Here is a 21,975-nt window from a genome sequence, read left to right on the forward strand (position 1 = left end):
GCCTACGAGGTGGGGGGAAGCCAGGGAAGCCAGGCCCCGGGCCCCCTTCCGGACCGCCGGGCCCCAGTAATTTGTACCAGCTTCCCCCTCCCCTCATCGGCCCTGGATACATTTAACCTTGTTTCAAAAATACATAATTAATCCTTTAGGAGAAGATCACAAATTCACTGGGATCCAGGCTCTCAAATGTCTAGTCTTTTAAAAGGATGTTACTACCTCTTTCCATGAGATGTATTAGGAGTTCAGCACATCATTCAGAACACACAAGCTTTCCAGCTTGTTCCCCAAGCTCACACACTGGCACCATGCTGCAAGGGCTGGGAGTTGGAAGAGCATCCTGGGCGTATCGACATGAAACAAGCTTGCTAAAGACCCTGTCATCCGTCTTTTCCCACAGTGTATTTCAGTTATTAAGAATGTAGTTCAACAGCCTCATCTGAAGATCCTGACAGTCACCAAGGAAATCACTCATATTGCTTTTTCCAGCACTCACTGACAACAGTTTGGCAATTACCACCTTCCTTAATGGGAAGAAAAAGGCACATGATGTAAATGAGCAGTCTGAAGTCCCATTTGTTTGCTAGTAAAACTATGCTGTGCATTCAGATTTCAGAGGTAGTCAGAGTAGATCAGGACAAGACTGCTATGATTTGAATGACTTGATACCATGTGTAAAATGGATTCTTCCTCACTCACGAACACTAATTGGACCACCTAATCACCAGACCTATTTACCAATCAAAATAGGGGCTTTTTCTAATGTCAGTGTGTAATCCAGGATATTTTGGCACATAAGGCCTTTTGATTTTATATTTTGCATATATTATGAATATATTTTATATATATTAAAGTTCAATGCCAAGATTACAATATTTGTTTCAAAATAAATGGACCGTGGTGATGCTGTATAGTACTATATACATAATAGCTGCTTTGAAATAGCATAAAATGCCCCTAAATTTCGATTAATCTCAGCCTCACTGAAAGCTTTAAGTGTTTGTGGAAATTGGAAGACAGTGAGTATGGATCAAAAACAAAGTGACTTAGGAGATAGAAAGAGTGAATAGTGTGAAAGTAATTCCACACTGGTTATCTTAGCCTCTTTAGGCCCGAGAAGAAGGAACTCTGTAGGTAGAAGACTAGAGCTTCATCATGAAATGTGATTTTGTCAAAATTGACATTTTTCCATGAGAAAATGTCAATTTTGATTAAATGTTTTTATTTTCCTCTCTGGACATTTAAAACAAAATATTCCGTTTTCAAATGTTGATTGTGAACAAAAATCTTTGTTTCATTTTGAGTTGGTGTTCTTTTGCTATAGTTTTGGAAACCAAAAAAATAACAGTTTTCCATTTTCAGTTTTTGGATTTTCAGTACTTCTTTTTTAAATAAAGGGACAAAAAAACAAAACAAAAAAAAAGACGCACACCTTTCTGCCCCCCTTGCCTCCAACTGGAATAGTTGAAAAACATCAAGAAAGTATTTGAAAGCAAGTCTAATGAATAAAAAAGGACTATTCAGTAGACTATTCATTTTTATTTAAGCCACCAACCCATATGTGTTATGGAACTGAACAGTCAGCTATCAGAGCAAGTGGCTGAGAAGCTTAGTGAAGGTGATCATTCCTTGCAACATCATGTTACCATTACTACTGGCTCATAAAGGTTCTGATCCTGCTGAAGTCAATGGCAAGGTTCCCGTAGTGCAGGATTAGGCCATGAAGGAGAGCAAAGAGGAGTCAAATAACTAATGTTTAAATATTAAAAGCTACACCACCATACCAAAAATATTTTTTTTTAAACTTTCACGTCTGACTCTTGGAGGAGCGACTGTCTAGATAGCTATGATTACAGTCATTACATGTTTCATTTATGAATTGTGAGCAAAATACATTTTTTAAGGAACTCAGTCATCAAGTGAAGAGTTGAGTATCAATTGCTACATGAAAGGGAGTAAAATCTGGTTTGCAAACAGTAAAATGTTTGCTTCTGAAAAATAATATCCACTTTAAATTTAATATTAACTTGCAGCTGCAGTAGAGTAACAACTTTAAAGACAGAAATTATGTTGACCAAAGGAGCAAAACAAGAAATCAGGAGACCGAAGGCACTGTCTTACCTAAACTAGTTGGAGAAAATATTCATCATGTGACGGGTTGGATCACAGAAACCCCCTTGGGAGCTGCCAACAGATGTGCAAAGACTACCCCTGCTTCTGTTTTCCCTGCCAGCTCAGGACTCCAGCACCCTGTCTTGCTGAGCCAGCCACTCCCGTCTGGCTCTAACACAGATCCAGGGTCTGAATCACTTGTCCCAAAGCTGCAAGTTTACCTGAAAACAGCTCACAGTAGTGCGCTTGTCTTTAGCACACAGATGCCCAACTCCCAATGAGGTCTAAACCCAGATAAATCCGTTTTACCCTGCATAAAGCTTATGCAGGGCAAACTCATAAATTGTTCGCCCTCTATAACACTGATAGAGAGATATGCACAGTTGTTTGCTCCCCCAGGTATTAATACATACTCTGAGTAAATTACTAAATAAAAAGTGATTTTATTAAATACAGACAGTAGGATTTAAGTGGTTCAAAGTAGTAACAGACAGAACAAAGTCACCAAGCAAAATAAAATAAAATGCGCAAATCTATGCCTAATCAAACTGAATACAGATAATCTCACCCTCAGAGATGCTTCAGTAAGTTTTCTCTCAGACTGGACACCTTCCAGGCCTGGGTACAATTCTTTCCCCTGGTACAGCTCTTGTTGCAGCTCAGGTGATAGCTAGGGGATTCTTCATGATGGCTCCTCTCTCTCTCTGTTCTCTTCCCCCCTTTATATATCTTTTGCATAAGGCGGGAACCCTTTGTCTCTCTGGGTTTCCACCCCCCCTCACTGGAAAAGCACCAGGTTAAAGATGGATTCCAGTTCAGGTGACATGATCACATGTCACTGCAAGACTTCATTACTCACTTGCCAGCACACACATATACAGGAAGACTCACAGGTAAATACAGCCATCTGCAGACAATGGGAGTCATCAAGATTCCAAACCATCATTAATGGTCCACACTTTACACAATTACAATAGGCCCTCAGAGTTACATTTTATATTTCTAGTTTTAGATACAAGAGTGGTACATTTATACAAATCAGATGATCATACTCAGTAGATTATAAGCTTTGTAATGATACCTTACAAGAGACCTTTTGCATGAAGCATATCCCAGTTACGTTACATTCACTTATTACCGTATTTTCTCTAAAACTATCTCAGTTACATTATATTGACTTATCATCAAGTTTTTATGAAACCATATAGACTGCACAACGTCACACATCAATAAACCTAATTGATGTATGTCAGTGAAGAAACATTAAAGATTCAGATAAACAAGTTCATCTTCTGCAGTTAAATCTCCTGTTAAATTCCTCTTGCACCATTTAAAGTAAGTCACATCTATTGTTTACACAGACTCTAACCTAGATGTATTTGCAATGAGAACTTAAGAAGTCAGTTGTTGCAAGACACACATTAAAGTCAATGGGCATTCCACTTATAGGGGGTTGGAGTTGCAAAATTAGGGCAAAGCACACCAAAATCATAAGCAGTGATTTAGAAGTAGAAGAAGTAGGAAATAATGTTACACAAGACTTTGCAAAACAAATTCCTATGTGGACGCCTGGTGCAATTTTGCACAACTATCCAGGACATCAATTAGAGTTGCATCCATTTGTGCCTAGCTCATAACTTGGTCCCATGAGTCTGTTGACACTTTTACCTCATCCATACTGGATTTCAGGTAAATCTCTAATTAGCCAATGAGTAGTGGCCATATTTGTGGAGTCTTGGATGCACACAGTTTTCTGCTTCAGCCCTGAAGTTTTAATCAACATTCAGGTAGATACATCAGGAAACAGTTTTAGCAATATTGAATTATTTTGTGTAAAATATACAGTCAGCTAATGGAGTGTTTCATCTTTTAGAAAATATCTACAGTTATAAATTGAATGCCTCAGAAGAATATCTGAACTGTAATATAATACAAAGTGTCAACACTTTACTTTAGATGTCCATTAACTGATGTTCAGCACATACAGAATGTTAATGAACTTCTAAGGAAGCACTAATAACATCCCTCTGAACTCAGATTAAATACTTTATGATCATTCCGATGACAGTGAAATCTGAGTAACGCTCTGTGTTAAAATAGAAACCTTATCTCTTTTTCTGAAATGTTTTGACGACATTAAAACAAGTGGCTTAATCTCTCAGCTGGTGAAGTATATGTTAAACTCCTAACTAATAATTATTATTATTAGCCAACAATAATTTGGCTATACCTTGCTTTCTGGCTGAAGTGAAAGGTGTTGATTTTGAGTGTAACCTATTAAGTTATATGGTCTGAGCTACTTAACAGAGCATACATCTCTTCCCCTGGGATGTCATGGTAATTCATTCACTTGAGCCATTGGGTTCGTGGTATTAATGGGACTGGTTTGGTAGAACCGTGTTATCAGTGAAGGATCACTCTACTCTGGAATTTGCTTCTCCTTTTTGTCTGACAGAGCCTGGATTTAGCAGCTTTGGGGGCAGGTTGCATGGTTTATTGTGATTGGTAGGCTTTTCTGGATAGGGCACCAGGAGGGGTAGACCAGGATTCTCCATGGACGTACGGGTCTTTTTGATCTGAGATCTATGTATGTTTGTTTATGATTGTCTGGCTACTACAGCCCTACATTGCAGTTTTATGAATTTAAACAAAAAATAAATCTACAATTACAACCTATGAAAATCCCAACCTAAAACACTGATTAAAGATTTTTCCCCTACTTGTATTAAAGTTACCATTAATTTAATATGCAGAACACGTCTAATCCAGATATTCACTACATGGGTATCTATACTATATGTTTAAATGGAAAAGAAATCTAGCATACTGGAGTGTCCAGATATAAATGGGCCTGTTTTTCATATCACTTGACCAACATATTTATTCAGAGTTTGCTGCTTAGTCTTATGTTTGTCACTGAAATGAATGGTTTGGTAGGGGTGCCAGAAGAAAGACAAGCTATGAGCTAGTAATCAATTAATATTGAACTAAACAAAAACTGCAGCCACGGGCATAAACCATGAGAATTTAGCGGAAAGGCCGGATCCTTTCATTTGGACAATGAAACTTCTGTAAGACTCTCCTTCAGCAAGTAAATTACTAGGGCTGGATGCAGAACAAGAACTCTTTCAGAAAATATTTCCAGGTTTTGAAGTTTGTTTACACTCTACATTGGAATGAAATTTTTCATAAAGAGAGAGCCACCACAGAAAAGCCAATTACCTGGTGGTTAGGGGACTCCCCTAGGACATAGAAAACCCAAGTCTTGAACCAGGGCTTCCTATGTCCCAGGGAAGTTTTCTAACCATTGGGCTATCAACTATTCTGGGTAAATAGGTCTCTCTCTCTTCCGTGCTCACAAGAAAATCCATTCTGAACCTGAGAAACTTTCCTAATAGAAGTTTTATTGAAAGTGATAAGTTTCTGTACAAAAGTTTCCATTTCTATGCATTGGCATTTTCCAACAGAAAAACATTCCATGAAAAATTCCCAGACCATTCTAATAAATAGTATTCCTGGATGATGGAGCCATTTAGTTCTCAAGAAATTGTGCACGTCACCCTCTGCAAGGTACATTAGAATCTCCACAAAATGTTCACAATGAAACCCCAAAGCATGTGAAAATTACCTGTTTGGGGCTTTGTTACAAATTCAAAACACAGCTTGCTTAATTAAACAGCTTGCCATGTTTTGCAAAACTTTCAAACAAAGTTTTGAGCTACCTTTGGATTAATGTGTTACCATAACTAGAAGAAAACCACATGGATTTACAGGGTTTCACATAACAAAACTCAGTGAAACGCCACAGTTTGAAATGAGTTTCACAAAGTCATGGGATGTAAGAAAATGTTTGCATGAACCTCCACAAAATAAGCCTGCCTAGTTTGACACTGTGCTCTCGCGTACCTTTAAAATGTAGCATGGACTTATTGAAACAAAAAGAGGCAGGCACCCAAAAGTTGATGTAGTAAGTGAAGGCCTAATGAAGGCCCAGTATGAGGCCTGAGGCCTGAACCAAACTAAAGTAATGGTCAAGACTTTGCTAACAAAAAGCAAAGTTAAGCTGTGAGCAAGAGGCAGGCCCTGCTCACAGAAGCTGGCAAGGAAAGGGCTGATGTTGCAGAAATACATATTCATTTAGCATAGTTACAGTATAAACATGGTACCAAGACATACCATACCGGAACATTCCACAGATAACATGGAACAGGCCGACCCATCTCAATGACAGGGGCAAAAGGGTAAAATGATGGATAGAGTTGTTTTGATCGAACCAACATGTACAAGGTGAGAGGCGGCACCTTACCACGTAGAGGGGTTGTACCTTGCTACGTAGAGGGGTTGCACCTCAGTACATCAGGAGTGATGTGTAACTTGTTTGTACCTGTGTATAAGAATGTATCCCTGGGGTGGTGTCTTTGTCCGGCTGAGGGGGCAGTGGAAAGTCCCGCCACTGAGCTGAATCCATTGCCGAGCGGCACTTTCTAGCAGTATGCCCGGTAGACTAAGTAATCTACGGGGAACTGAAATTGTGTCAGGGTCGCAATAAACCTGGCCGAGGTGCCTTTGTACCTTACTAGACTCTGTGGTTATTGGGGGTTCTCATCGGGTTTGCTGTGTCAGCTATCTGCAGAGCTGGGGCAGCACACAGAGGGAACACACGCACGCAGCCGAGTGATATCAACAGGAGAAAGCAGAAGCACCACACCGGTAGCCTCTGACAACACTGGTGACCCCGACCGCTGATCTGGTGAGTAAGCAAAACTGCCGTGGTAAGAATCGCTATCTAACATGGCAGTAAACCTCGAGCTAGGGAACCCCCTTATCCCCTCCCTTATGATCCCCACGGAGTTTGATGATTGTTGGACCCACTAGATTGCCAGTAAGGGGGGTCCATATGAATTTTAAAAAGAGTTTGGACCGCCTGTTGCCGTGCTAACAGAGCTTGGGCTTTCCAGTGCTCGACTGCCCGGGTTACCGGTGTGGTGCTTCTGCTTTCTCCTGTTGATATCACTCGGCTGCGTGCGTGTGTTCCCTCTGTGTGCTGCCCCAGCACACCGGTAGCCTCTGACAACAGTTGACTTTAAAAAGAATGAGGCCCCATCTTTTATAGATCAATTTAATACAGTATCTAATCCTGTAAAGTATTGAAAGCCATCAACTCCCATCCAATTTCAGATAGGTTTGCATAGAAAATGTAACCTTTCAGTGCTGAATAGGTTGTCATCCCCTAGTAAGAACGGGGATTCTGAGAACAGAAAACCTCACCTTGCGTAACAAGCCAGCTTTCTGCTTTCAAAAGCCAGTGGAGGTTGGCAATATCTGAAGGAGAGCAGGCAATCCTGACACATAGTTCTAGGTGGGTTAATGGAGAAATTTATCCCAGACAGAGGTTTGGTGATTTTGACTCCCACATCCCTTCTTTTGATAGCCCGGTTATAGCAAGGGAAGTCCATTTTCCCCAATTCTTGTGGGATTCTTCTGTCCCCTAGACTCAATGGTTGACTTTCCCAGGGAGCCACACCAAAGTGGACTCTGTCTGCCCTAATGTAGCTGCCTCCGTCCAAATCCCATACATGCAATAGCTTTTTTTTTTCTTTAAAAAACCCTTATTTACCCTTTTTCTACCCCAAACATTCTCCTAAATGTGTAGGTAGGCGGGAGAGAGATATTGTCCTCTAGTTAACTTTAAAGCTTGGGTGTCCAGGTGTCTGCCAGTATTCTACTGATATGTACATGTCCAAGTAAAAAATACAAACACACAAGGTGCTGTTGAGGCAGGAAACTGCCACCTTGCTGACAGAGAGCTGCCTGCTGATATGCCTGGTGGCCCCAACTAGCAATAACAATATCTGACTGTTTCTTTTTCTTGCTGGCACTGTTTTGTCAGGAAGAGGCATGACTGTTCTCTTGTTTACTTGTTCTCTGTTCATGTTCATGGCTTCATGTTCTCTATCTATAACCTGGAAGGAATCCTCCAAGGACTTAGACTGATCTCCGTCATTCTCTTCTCCTTTCATATTTTATTCATAGGGCCCAAGGTCACTTTCCTTAGGTTGCACTTTGGCTTTGCTCCCCTTACTGGATATTAGTATATGACTTTTTTAAAGTGCCCATCACAGTAGCATCTAGGCGCTTCACCAGATTAAAGTTATACCAATTACTTCCAGAGGGAAGAACTCTCTTCTGCCCCTCCTTTCTGCACATTTGTTGCAGTGATCAGGTGGCATGGGGATGTTTTTCAGATAGCCATGCTGGGTACCTTTGACATATTTCTTGAGGCAACATCCATTTAAAGTATCTTTCATCATGCTCTAAAAGGTGATGAAATTCGAGGTTCGGTGGAGGGCTGGAGAAAGTACCATAGATATAGCTTCCCTGTCTAGAAGCTGCGGGCAGGAGAATATGGTGATTTAGTCCGCATCTTTTAGAAGATAAAGTTGAAGCCACATAAAGCACACCAGGATAACACAATGACAGACCACTCCCTAACAACACTATCCCCTCCAACGAGATCCTTTCCCTGACAGTCAGGATTTCAAACCTGTCAGCTAAAGCAGCCCCACTGAATGTAGCCAAAGTTGGAGGGAGCAAAAAGGGGAGGTGGTCACTAACACAGGGAGGGTATAACTTAAGCAGGATTTTGGAGATAAAGACAAAGGGCCAGATTCTTAGCTGGAGTAAATGAGCATACTTTACTTTACTTCAGTGGAGTTGCACCAATTTACCCAGCTGATGATCTTTATACCTCTCTTCCCAAGTGTGCTATACAGGACTTTTCTTGAACTACCACTTAACACATGTAGTCAGCTGCCAACATGGACAGTACCCTATGAGTATTTATATCCACTGGGAGGAGGAAAAAAGTGTTCCAGAAAACACTGCATAAAGCTGCATTTTTACCAACACGAGTGTTACTTGCTGCCTTCTCCTCTCTTTCAATCTCTCTTCTTCTGGAAAGGAAAGTAGTATCTTCAGAAGTGGAGCCACATGAAAGTAGCCCAGACATTTTCTGCTGCATTAGGCAGAAATAGACAGCGCACAGTAGCTTCATGTAATGTACTGTGTATCCAATTTCCTGAAATGGTTTGGACACTAGGTGCATTATTTTGGGTGACTGTTTCCCTGCTGCGTGCAAGAATCGCAGATAGCGCTTGCCTGAAATTCATTACTGTTCTTTTGGATACCAAGATCATTCCTGCAGGTGACTAATTATAAATGCATTGTTATATTTTTAAACCTTAGCTTTTATTTTTTAATAAAACTGAACAAAGTCTAGCGTCCTTGTCAAAGTCAGGCTGTGTATGAAGGCTGCCTTCATGCAAATATTAAATGTGACAATGGAGAATAACTGAAAGGTGCTAAGTAGAAATTGCAAGTAACTGCTGACAGTGCCTGAAAGCTAATGACGCTAATTAATGATAGTCCCATGGATAGGTCCATAACAGGAATGGGAAATGCAACAGCACAGACTTGGCTTTTCTGCTTTCTTTGTAGAATTCTTATTGAATATAAATTAAGTGCAGAAAATGTCACTCCCTAATTAGGATGCCTAACTAGCTCAGAGAAGACAAAGCAAACAAGTAGTTCTACCTTCCTCATGATAAATTTGCAAGCAGCAGCTTCTTGTATTAAATCAATTAAGTTTGCACTAAAAAGGTATTATGTTCCTTCCTTCTCTTTATTGGTTATCAAGGAAATACACTGATTTTAAAAATTGCAAGTGTGTAGAATGGAGTCGATGAGTTTGGGATATTTTAGAACATGGGGTTATTATGACAGTCACAAGCTCATGTCTGTTTTTATTAAGGTAGAACAGAGATTCAAACTGAGATCAGGGCCCCATTGTGCTAGGCACTCTCCATACAGTTCCTTCTCCAAAAAGTTGGCCCTATCTTGTCTGTTTAGAGTGTAAGAGATGGGAAGTCTTATATATATTTTATTACAAGGTTTGAATATAGCTTAAGTCATTTTATGAGATGAGTAGAATTTGTGCATTCAGGAGGTATAGCTGGCCAAAGTTACTGCAGATCTGTAATACATGAGGCTTTCATTTGGCCGGGATTCCTAGCAGCATTTTCTTTTTCTTTTGATCCATATAAGTTTGCTGAGATCTTCTCTTTTGCTTTGATTCTGAGGTTCCACTGAACCGCCAAAATGCAAAGCAAAATGTAATTGAAATAACCACTTCCACCTGAATGGGTGTAGAAACACATGAAAGAACATTTTAAAAACACACAGGAGTTTCACATGACCAAAAGACAATCCATAGGCTAGGGGGCCTTTTAACAAACAATGGTCTGAGCTTAATGCTGGTAGTGAAACCGAAAACTAGGTAAGCTCTACATGGTTAGGAGTTTGCTAACAAGTGCACTTTACAAAGGGGTAAGTATTATCCCCATTTTTCTAACCAGTAAAGTGAGACACAGATAGGAAGTGATTTGTCCAAGGCCACAGAATAACCCCTTGGCAGAGCTGCACGTAGAACTCAGGTGACCACTGCTGCCTTTCCATGCTTCTCTGAAACCACTGTGTACAGTTCTGATCACTACACTCAACAGGCACCAGCAGTGAGAAGCAGCACTCACTGGACCAGTGGTCCTTGCATATCCAAGACTCCTTGTAACAGGGTAGTCTGTCCCTTTTAAGGGCAGTGGGAGCCTGGGCCAACACCATTCCAAGGCATGTCGCCTTGGAGAATAGGTAGTTTAGGGCAGGTTGCCAGACCAGCTTTAGACGTGGGGAGAGAGAATGGAGTCATGTGATCCCCTGCTGAGGATTAAAAAGAAGTGCTCTTAGCTCAGAGAGGAAGCCTAGAGTCAGACTCAGGAGTAGAGCTCAGCAAATTTTGGGGGGTGAATAGGCTATTTGCAGAAAAATGTATTTCTTGGTCAAATGCAACTATCTGCAAATTCAGGTCAAATTTGGCAAATAGTTTCAGCTGAATAAAAACAGAAATACAAATTCAGAGAAAGCTGAAATGTTTTTGACTTTTCTTTTCAAAAGATGATTCATTTAGAAATTTTACTATATTTAACTTAAAAAAACCCACAAAGGAGATAGCATAGAAGACGTTTGAACTCAGGGGCTGAGGCTTACTATGAGACCTAAGGGAAGAGCTGTGCAGAGCTGGCAGAGATGAACCAGGGAGCTGAAAGAGCTGGAGTCTGAAGTCCTGCAATAAGAAAATTGGAAAGCCTGAGGAAGAAGAAGGTTGAAACTGGAAGCAAAACCTTGTTTGTTGTGGGGACTTAATAAATTAGACTCCAAGAGGGGGAATGTTATGCTAAACTCCTGGCTATGAGTGAGTTAACAGGAGAACCAAAAGTTGAACTGAGATGGGGCTAGGGTGACCAAATTACATGAACAAAATATCGGGACACATGGGGGGGCAGGTCTGGAGCGCCGCCGAAGCAACAACCCCCCCCCCCCCCCAAAAGCCCCAAGCCAGAATAAGTGGCATCCCGACCATATATCCGTCGGGACGGGGACAAGCGACTGAATATCAGGACGGTCCCGATTTTATCGGGACCTCTGGTTACCCTAGATGGGGCAAGTGCAGTGCCACATGGCAGCATAGTGTGGTCCAGCCCTGCACTTCTCTGGGAGTGGTTCCTGAGTGATGAGGACAGGACTGGACACTTCTATTATGAATGAAATCTGAATTCTTTAACAATGGGAAAGTCTTCAATTTTCTCAATTCAAACAGCTACCTTAAGAATGTCGGCTGATCTCTGTGTTGACTTTCTTCACTTGTAAATTTTTCATGCTCATTTTAATGGATTAGCCTGGTGTCTCAATTATTTTTGTATGTCCTTCAGAATAGCATTACTTTCCCCAGGTACTGTACTCCTGACCAAAGACTCCCATACTTCATTAAGCTGCAATGTCATTTCAGTCACTGAAAGCCGGAGAAATTGTACTATAATTGGTTAGAGTACACAACCCATACTGCAGTGCAGATCCTCCATTGCCACTATTCCAACCTGTGGGTTGCAGACACTGCCTCCAGGTCACCTGATCTATAATCACACTTTCATTTGTCCATCTCGGACCCAATGCCCCCCCATATGGGTCCAATGCAAGTCCATAGGAGGCACAGACCCCCTTCTATGGCCACTAACTCTGAGGTTCCTGCATCCTAGAGAGCAAATGCAAGGCATCAGCTGAACAATGGCTTTGCAGACACCCTCCATGCTGGCGTGATTTTCATTGTGAGAGTCAGAGCGTCAATTGGTATAAATTAATCCATTGATTTCAGTGAAGTTACACCAACTTACACCATTGAGAATCTGGCCCTTAAAGTGCACTGGGCCTGTCATTCTTAATGATTAGTTAGGTACTAAAAGGCCAGCATAATTAAAGCATATGTTCTGAACATGAAATACAACATCCCCCTACACTAATGCCTCTTGGAATTTATTCAGAGTTTCTTTGGTGCCTGTATTCAAAATCCCTTCCAATAAAATACCACCTACTTCTGCAGGCTGTAAATTGGCATGACAGTAGCAAGTGCTAACGTTTCACTATTCCATGTTAAGTAAATGCTAACCAGTCTTTAAAAACTCTTCCCTAGCTTCTCACAGCACGAATGCAATAAAAAAAATCTCCATGAGGATTAGTAAAAAAGCAGAATATATACCCTTCAGTAGCTATCTCTATTCAGTTGATAAATAGGAAACATTTAAATAACTTACTCTGAAGGAAAACAGCAGTAGATGAGAGCTGCAGTACATTAGGGCAGACCAAAGTATTTCGTATCTTATTTATTATCATTGGCATATACTTGTATTATACCTTAGTGTCTGTAATTCTGCTTAACTATTAATGTAATCGCTTTCAAAATGGAAAACAACCATTTCTTAGTGGGTGGGGTGAAATATTTCTCTCATGGATTCTTAACGAATTATTTTGGGTAGTGTGGAGAACAGTGCAGGGAAACCACTCCGGAAATGGAAATTAAAATATATGTAGATGGGATTTAAATAAAAAATAAACTGCTCTCAGTATCAGTGTTTGAAGGAACAGTATCCACACGTTGTTTTTTATAAAAATTGGAGCTTTATTATTTCCCGGGTTCCTGCTAACTCTGGAAATGTCGTCTTCAGTAACAGCAACAAACTATATCAATTTGATAATTTCATGATAGCAGCTAGAGGGGACAATTATAGCTTTTCCAAAAATATTCATAACATGCTTCCACAGCAAACATTTTGAGTTTCCTTTGCCTTTTTTATTTTTGGATTTTCCATTCAATACAGTTAGAGAGGACCCATTTGCAAAGTACAGCTATGTTTGGGAAGGAAGAATTGGAAACAAGTGCCTGTTTGGGGGCATTTCTAAAAATAATTAAAGTCACAAGAAAAAAAAATGTAGGGCCTATTTTCATAACTCTGAGGGGGCTAACCAATTTTCAGAACCATTGGCAAGATGCACTGGGAAGGAAGGCGGACGTGTGGGTGTTGAAAAGTGAGACTAGTTCATTCATCATAGAATGAACAAGACCCAACCCTCATATGATACCAAGAAACTCCCCCCTCCAGGAAACAATAGGGCAAAACCATCTCATTGTCCTTCAGATCTCTCCTTAAAGCATTCCTTTGGCATGATACCTACAAAAAAATTGACAATGATTAGGAGTTGATGTGATGAGGCAGCTATCTCTCCTGATGATCAATATTGTCTCATTGTTTCTTTGTGCTCCCTCATCTGTCTGTCTGTATCCAGCTGTTGTCTTATACTTGGATTGCAAGCTTTTGGGTGGAAGGGAACATTTTTGTTATGTGTCTGTACAGTGCCTAACATAATGGGATTCTGATCCATGATTGGAACTCCTTGGCACTCTCGCAATATAAATAGTACTTTACCAAGAGTCTTGGAGCTCAAGTATATTGGTGTGCATCTCCCTCCTTATTTTGCTTTTTTAGCAAAGCAATACCTCAGATCCAACTGTATTTTTGAATGGAGGCTCTTGTTAGCCCTTTAGCTATACATAGGGCTAAGTCCACTGGTAGTGAAGTGGTGGCACATCAGTCGGCAAAATGGGTGTAATGGAGATAGTGTAACAGTAAGTGAACAGTAATTTTTGTGCAAGATAAGAGCAGCATGCACAAATTTGCATTCTCTTGAGTCTAAATAAGCACCCGGCATAAGCTTGGTAGTGGATGCATCACCAAGCTGGTTTGTTAGTCAAACAGGAGGAGGTTAACTGGAGAACTGATTTCTTTTGAATGCAATAAATACTACTTTGCATTTTAATAGAGCCTTCTATTAAAAAATACCTTCCAAGCTTTAGTAAATTCAGGCTACACAAACCCCAGAGATATCCACATTTTTACAGTACATGGAAGAGCCAGGAACAAGAGGATACCCTCTTTTGTACTTTTAGCTACACACTGCTCCCTCCCCTTCCCATTTTAAAACAAGTGGGCTCTCACAGGAGGCCAACTACTCTGCTAAATTGATCAACCACAATCTTTACCCTTCTTAGTAGGGCTGTTAAGTGATTAAAAAAATGAATCGTGATTAATCACACTGTTAAACAATAATACAATACCACGTATTTAAATAGTTTTGGATATTTTCTACATTTTCAAATATACTGATTTCAATTACAACACAGAATACAAAGTGTACAGTGCTCACTTTATTTTTGATTAGATATTTGCACTGTAAAAAACAAAAGAAATAGTATTTTTCAATTCACCTAATACAAGTACTGTAGTGCAATCTCTTTATCATGAAAGTTGAACTTACAAGTGTAGAATTATGTACAAAAAGTAACTGCATTAAAAAAACTAAACAATGTAAAACTTTAGAGCCTACAAGTCCACTCAGTCCTACTTCTTGTTCAGCCAATCGCTCAGACAAACAAGTTTATTTACATGTGCAGGAGATAATGCTGCCCACTGCTTGTTTACAATGTCACCTGAAAATGAGAACAGGCATTCGCATGGCACTGTTGTAGCCGGCATCGCAAGATATTTATGTGTCAGATGCACTAAAGATTCAGATGTCCCTTCATGCTTCGGACACCATTCCAGAGGACATGCGTCAATGATGATAACAGGTTCTGCTCAATAACCATACAAAGCCGTGTGGAGCGACGCATATTTATTATCTGAGTCAGATGCCACCAGCAGAAGGTTGATTTTCTCTTTTGGTGGTTTGGGTTCTGTAGTTTCTGCACTGGGGTGTTGCTCTTTTAAGACTTCTGAAAGCATGCTTCACACCTTGTCCCTCTCAGATTTTGGAAGGCACTTCAGAGTCTTAAACCTTGGGTTGAGTGCTGTAGCTATCTTTAGAAATGTCACATTAGTACCTTCTTTGTGTTTTGTCAAATCTGCAATGAAAGTGTTCTTAAAATGAACAACATGTGCTGAGTCATCATCTGAGATTGCTATAACATGAAATATATGACAGAATGCAGGTAAAACAGTGTAGGAGACATTCAATTCTCCCCAAGGAGTTCAGTCACAAATTTAATTAATTTTTTTTTTAACGAGCATCATCAGCATGGAAGCATGTCCTCTGGAACAGTGGCCAAAGCACAAAGGGGCATACGAATGTTTAGCATATCTGGCACGTAAATATCTTGCAATGCCGGTTACAAAAGTACCATGCAAACACCTGTTCTCACTTTCAGGTGACATTGTAAATAAGAAGCGGGCAGCAGTATCTCACGTAAATGTAAACAAACTTGTTTGTCTTAGTGATTGGCTGCACAGGAAGTAGGACTGAGTGGACTTGTAGGCTCTAAAGTTGTACATGGTTTTCTTTTTGAGTACAGTTATGTAACAAAAAAAATCTACATTTGTAAGTTGCACTTACATGACAAAGAGATTGCACTACCATACTTGTATGAGGTGAATTGAAAAATACTATTTTCATTTATCATTTTTACAGTGCAAATATTTGTAGCAAAAAATAATATATACTTTGATTTCAATTACAACACAGAATACAATATATATGAAAATTTAGAAAAACATCCAAAATATGTAATACATTTCAATTGGTATTATATTGTTTAACGGTGCAATTAATGCTGCGATTAATTGTGATTAATCTTTTTGAGTTAATTGCGTGAGTTAACTATGATTAATCGACAGGCCTACTTCTTAGACATTCGTGGCATTGCCATTCCCCAGTCTATCATTAATCATAACTTAGATCAAGGCCGCTGCAGGTCATGCCTGACTACTGACCAAAGTTCTGGAGGTTTGGAAATCACCAGAGATGTCCTGTTCATGTCCCTTTCCTTAACTCTATCCATGTCTGCAGAGGAAATTCCCATCTGACCAGATCTGCTGGGTTTCCAGCCTGTTTGGGTCAGTGGGGTGGAGACAAAAATCAGGCCCCTTCTCTTTAATGTGAGTATTCCGTGGATATGTGAAAGATTACCTGTCACTTGTACCTTTTTGGCAGTGAAAGTAGTAATGTATTGTAAAACCATGCATTGTGTTCTGAAACAATCCACACCATTTCTGAGTGAGGGCCTCAAATGTAAATGAAGCCATGTAAATGAAGACTGAAGAAACAAATGAAGTTTAAAATTGAGGTTTAAGAAAAAAGCTTCTACAAAATTTAAATAAAAATGTTCCCATGAATTACATTCCAGAGGAATCAATTATTTATAAAGAAATGACAAAAAATGCACTCCCGTGTAGCGTTTGCAATCCAAACATTGCAGTATTATGAAAGGGCATGACAGCCAAAAAATGAAACTGACTTAGTCTATTGTGATTGTCCAAAAAGAGAAATGCAAAGAAGTAAATAGTGAAAATAGTTTTTTTTATGTTTTCTATTTAAAAAGGAAGCAAAGAAATTTGTTTTCTATAACTAATTTTTAACTAGAGTGTGGTTCCTTATTAGAAGAAATGCAATTTGTGTCAGATTTTGTTCTTGACGTCTCTGCAGAATGTGAAATATCCCAGTAATTTTGTCTGTTGTGTAAGAAGTTTTCAGTACTGACAGCTCCAAGAACAGTAGGAAGATAACAAAACTTCAGCTGGCACCACTTCAGGCAGACCAACTAAAATGGAGTTAATAAAATGCACACATCCTGATTACAGGAATGTTAATGTGTTCAGTTTCCATTGTACTGTGAAAACACTGGATCATGAAGAGCTTGAGACCAGAAGCCGAGGAACCTTCAGAGAAAGATAAAGGGAGTGAACAGGAGGAATGGAAGGATGAATATTGAGAGGTGGGGAAGATACAAATGAAGGAGCTGTCAGACGTTAACCTAATAGAGATCAGGTGGTTGTTAAATTCTAGGAAGGAGCAGCTAATTATCTGTAGAAGTGGAAGTGTCTTTGCAAGGCATCAGGGCAGATTCACCTCCAGGGTCACAGGACAGAAGCAGCCATGCTGGCCGAAGCAGCCACACTGGAGGCATCAGTCAGGTGAGAGCCAGCGATACTGCCGCTCTCCCTCCCACGCCACAGGGTTCTTCCAGAAAGTAGCAGCTCACTGAAAAGTGCGTCTCCCGTCCAGCTGGGTCCCATCCCATCATGAGCCAGCCTCTGGGGCAGATTTGCTGGAAGGGTTTCCAACCTGGATCCCACCAACGTCTGACATGCAGCATGTATACATCATTCAAGTGCCTGAGTAGCATGTCATTGCACAGCTCTTGTCCAATGATTCTAAAGAGAAGCACGTCTGTAATGTTGTAATCCAAATGCAAGACTCACATTAATTAACTGCACCTAGTTAGTAGACAGGCAGCTGTGATCTTGAGGACTGAACACAAGATAGGAGTCAGGACACCTGGTTTCTTGTCTAGACTCTAACACCAACCTTCTACATGATCCTTGTCTTAGGATTTCAGCCTAAAATCTGACCACTGATTTGGGGTTCCTCACTTGTTAGGTGACTAGTTTAAGATGCCCAGCTTAAGTATTAAGGTAATCAAAAATATGACCACCCAAAGTCAGACCACACTTGAAAGTTTGGCTTGTAACCTCTCCTGCCTCCCAGCTGTAAAACTGGAATAATTATGAACCATATTTGTGCAGCACTTTGTGATCTAAGGTGTGGGGGGGGGAGGGGGAGGGGGGAATCACTGTGTAAGTACTGTAGCAATGACATGTAGAATTAATTATTTTCACCATCTAATCCTGCAGTTTCTGGGGGAAAACTGTATATTACAAATGAGTTCTCTTATAATTCACTTTCTCTTGCAATTGACACAGAGTCATTCTTGCTTTGTGTATAATTAGTCAATCACCAAATAAAAGAAGGTGCTATATATGATACAAGGCAGTATAGTGACTGTTTGCCTTTGGCTACATTTCATATGAAGAGGGAGAGATATGTTCTTAAAAGATCAGGAAGCTCAAGGTCTTCCTTGTAATAGCTACCATTCATAGAGATTAGCATAAATACATACTATGACATCTTTGCCACTGCAGTGTCAGATGGATATACTGTCCAAGGACTCTCTCTAAAGAATATGCTCAGGATCTTGACACCAAGAGATATCTAACTTTGACTCTTCTTCAACGGAGCTAGGCACTTCATCCAAAACATTCACTGTAAAAGTTCTCATCTGTGGAAAATGTCACTGAGTATTTGCATCTTCTCTGAGAACTCAAGAGATTCATTGTACAGATTCACTTATTTCTTGATGGCAACTTTATGCAAGGCACTCTATGCTTTCATTAAACCTTGCTTGCTTCATCTCATTAATTTTCTGTGTATTAAAACTGGGAACTGTATATGTGGCCGAGATGGGGCTATTAAGGTTTGTTATTGTCAAATAAGACATCAGTTTAGAGATAAGAAATTACTGAAGGACAAAATATATATATAGTTTATGACATTGATTAGGCCATGATCTCAAAATAAAAATCTTGTCAGTCTTTTTACAAGGAGTTTTTTCTTAAATGTACAATTTATTATTTCTAATTTAGAATGAGATATGTGGCAGTAACATAGATGGTAACAGCACTTTGCAAATACTTAATCATTTCCTGCTTGAAAGAGCTTGCAATTTAACTCAAATATACTATACATGATAAAAGATTATGCACAGGATTAGGTGCAGACCAGGCTTGGCAATCTATTCATAGTAAACAACTTAGTCAAAAAGTTTAACCCCTTTTTCTGTTAATAAATCATCCACCAGCTGAGTTACATTTTTCAAAGTTGTTTGCCAATATTTTTATGCAAAAAAATTTTAACCTGAATGCTACTCACAAAACTATTGTTTGGAAAATTCACTAACATAATTTGCTATTGGTGCTGTGATTGGCCACTTCAGTCAAATGTTATCATTCCCACTGCCTGATTGGTTGACAAGCTATTATAAAAAACAATCTGGAGTCATTGAATAAGTCATTTGTGACATGAACATATTTGCACAAGTGTTCACAACACTTCTGAAGTATCCATTTCTGCAAATATGTAATTGCACAAGTATTGATACTCTCCCTTTGCAGTGATATTGCAGTAAAAAAACAAGCAAACAAACATTGCTCATTGAAGCACATTAAGGGGCACACATACAGAAGTGAAATCAACTTCTATTTAAGCCCAGTCCCTGTACTGTGTCAGAGGAGAGAACAGGGTTAAAGGGCTAGCCAGGAGGGATTTGAAAAAGAGGTGGTGTGCAGCAGAGAGGCTCCTTTGTGTATTGTAAATGGCATTAAAAAAACAATTCCCAGAACAAGAAGGGAAAGGGAGCAGTTAGATTAGAAGACTGAGTGGAGCTGGCCATAATAAAAGACAAGAAGAACAGAGAGATCAGTGTCAGGCCCCTGCAGGGTCTTTGAAGGTCAAGTTCATGCAGAAAAAGAGAGAACCAACAGAAGTGTTGTGCATACAATGAAGTGACACTATCTGATTTCCTACTTATCTATGTGTTGCTAAGATGTCTGTTGCTGTGGTGGCTAGCACCACATTTTAAAGTTATTCCTTAGTATCACCAATTTCAGTTATATAGTTGGCACAAGTGTCCAACCTATGGCACAAAGGTACATTACATTGCTATTTTGGTTACCGTCTAGGAGCTAGTAGTGCCAAAAATACCATGGGTGTAGCATCACATTAAACTTAGATCTGATTAGTTGAGCACAACTGTGCAATGTGTTTTTACTGGCTGAGTTCACTGCACCTAAGAATGGTTTTCTCCATGTAGGTTTAAATCTGATGTGACAGATTGCTGCTGGTGAGAGAGAGAGCTGAGAGGAGACAAAATTTAGAAGTCATATGCCTCAAAAAACATTCAAGTGACTAGCAACCAGCTCCATCATACATCTTCCATTCAAAATGTACTCTTAGCTGTTGTTCTGACCATGTTAGCACCAATAATTGAAGTCTCAATTCTGATACACATTCTTCCCTCCAGCTAATGGAATTTCTTTATTAGACATAATAACTGAAGTACAACACAAAAATACAAGATATCCACTCTATTAAAAAACAAGTCACCTTTTGAAGTAGTTAGCAACAAAAGTGTGAATTACTCATCATTAATTCCTTTTCTTTTATAATTTAAGAACAGATAGCTCAGACAGCATTTATGATACCTTCATCTTTTTTGTAGAAGAACAATCCTTACTTCTTTCAGGAAAGTTAAATAGGTAATTACACATTATGAAAGGGATTTTCAAAAGCTCCCAGCAATGGTCCACCTCTGCTACCATTGAAATTATGCCCATAAGAACAATAGAACAGGCATAGCAGGTCAGACCAATGGTCCATCAAGCCCAGTATCCTGTCTCCTGACAGTGGCCAATGCCAGGTGCTTCAGAGGCTCTTTTGAAACCACCTCCTAAGTCTTTCATTACAATCTTGGCAAAAGAAATTTTTAAAAAATTGTATCCAAGTCTGTCTAAATACTGGTTTGCATTTTGGTGAGTGACCAAGTTCTCTTAACTAGTCTTGTTTTCAATTGTGAAAGCTTGAAGGCTTTCAGGGAGGGGATACAGAGAGAAAATGTGCTTATATTATAAATCCTAAAAAAAAAACAGTGATCCGGTTCTAGAATCAGGAATTATGTGTGTGCGCGTGTGGCCCACAGAACTGTCCCAAAACTAGCATCCAACCCATGGTATTGAAAATGTTAAACCACCCTTGGATGTTATTACATCTTATAATTTCAGGGGGGGGAAGTAGGTTACACAACCACTCTCCTGTCTTACATTGATAGGCATAACTAGTTCACGCAAGGATAAATATTTAAATATGTAAATTCTTGCCTATACATGTTGACAGTATTGACAGCCAAAGTAAATCTCTGGTATCTGTGACAGAGGATGAGAAGTGATTTAAGAAGCTGAATCTGATATTAAAAAATAATGAAGCCCAAAGCTGAAGTATAAAGCAGAGAAATAACACTGGTGACTCTGAACAGACTATTGCCTGTAATGATGCTATTACACAAGGAAATTACTAAATGCATGTTGGCAATTATACATGAGAAACCAAACATTTCCATGTAAAACAAGCAAATTGCCTAACCCCCCAATCCACAGATTTCTTTTAATTAAACATTTGACTTTTCAGTATTCAATATATAAAATTTCTGCCTCCTCTCCCCCCCCCCCACACCGAAAAGGGATTTCATTACAACATTCTGAATTGATAAGGAAAAGAACATTCAAGCTTTCTGGAGGATTCAACCTGTATCTATGCTACCAGGAAACCCATTTTACAGGAGTGATCAGAAGAATCATACAACAGACTAGGGCTCATTCGCTCCAAATATTCCTCCCCTCCATAGGGCACCATAGTTAGAGAGGGTAAAAAAAATCTGATTTAATAATATTTGCCATTTATAGCACTTTACGGTACTTTAATCCTGAACTACTTACTTACCACAGCAAAGGCTTTCAAAATGAAGGGAGGTAGCTATTAACC

General features: G+C 39.6%; 1 protein-coding gene and 1 long non-coding RNA gene across 8 annotated transcripts in view; one reads left to right on the top strand and one right to left on the bottom strand.

Annotated features, from left to right (window-relative positions):
- CHST8 (carbohydrate sulfotransferase 8) overlaps positions 1-21,975 on the top strand; it is a 278,075-nt gene that overhangs the window by 246,048 nt on the left and 10,052 nt on the right. For 2 of the 6 annotated variants that reach the window (XM_065567190.1, XM_005289922.5), the window contains one exon: positions 6,733-6,859. The exons of the other annotated variants lie outside the window; for them this stretch is intronic. The gene's annotated coding sequence lies outside the window, so the exon portion shown is untranslated. The remainder of the gene's footprint in view (positions 1-6,732; positions 6,860-21,975) is intronic. 6 annotated transcript variants of the gene reach the window in all.
- The window catches only part of LOC135975623 (uncharacterized), a 116,229-nt gene that overhangs the window by 47,170 nt on the left and 47,084 nt on the right, over positions 1-21,975 (bottom strand). The gene's annotated exons all lie outside the window — the stretch shown is intronic.

This window comes from Chrysemys picta, chromosome 14 (assembly GCF_011386835.1).
Source record: "Chrysemys picta bellii isolate R12L10 chromosome 14, ASM1138683v2, whole genome shotgun sequence".
Taxonomy (NCBI): Eukaryota; Metazoa; Chordata; order Testudines; family Emydidae; genus Chrysemys; species Chrysemys picta.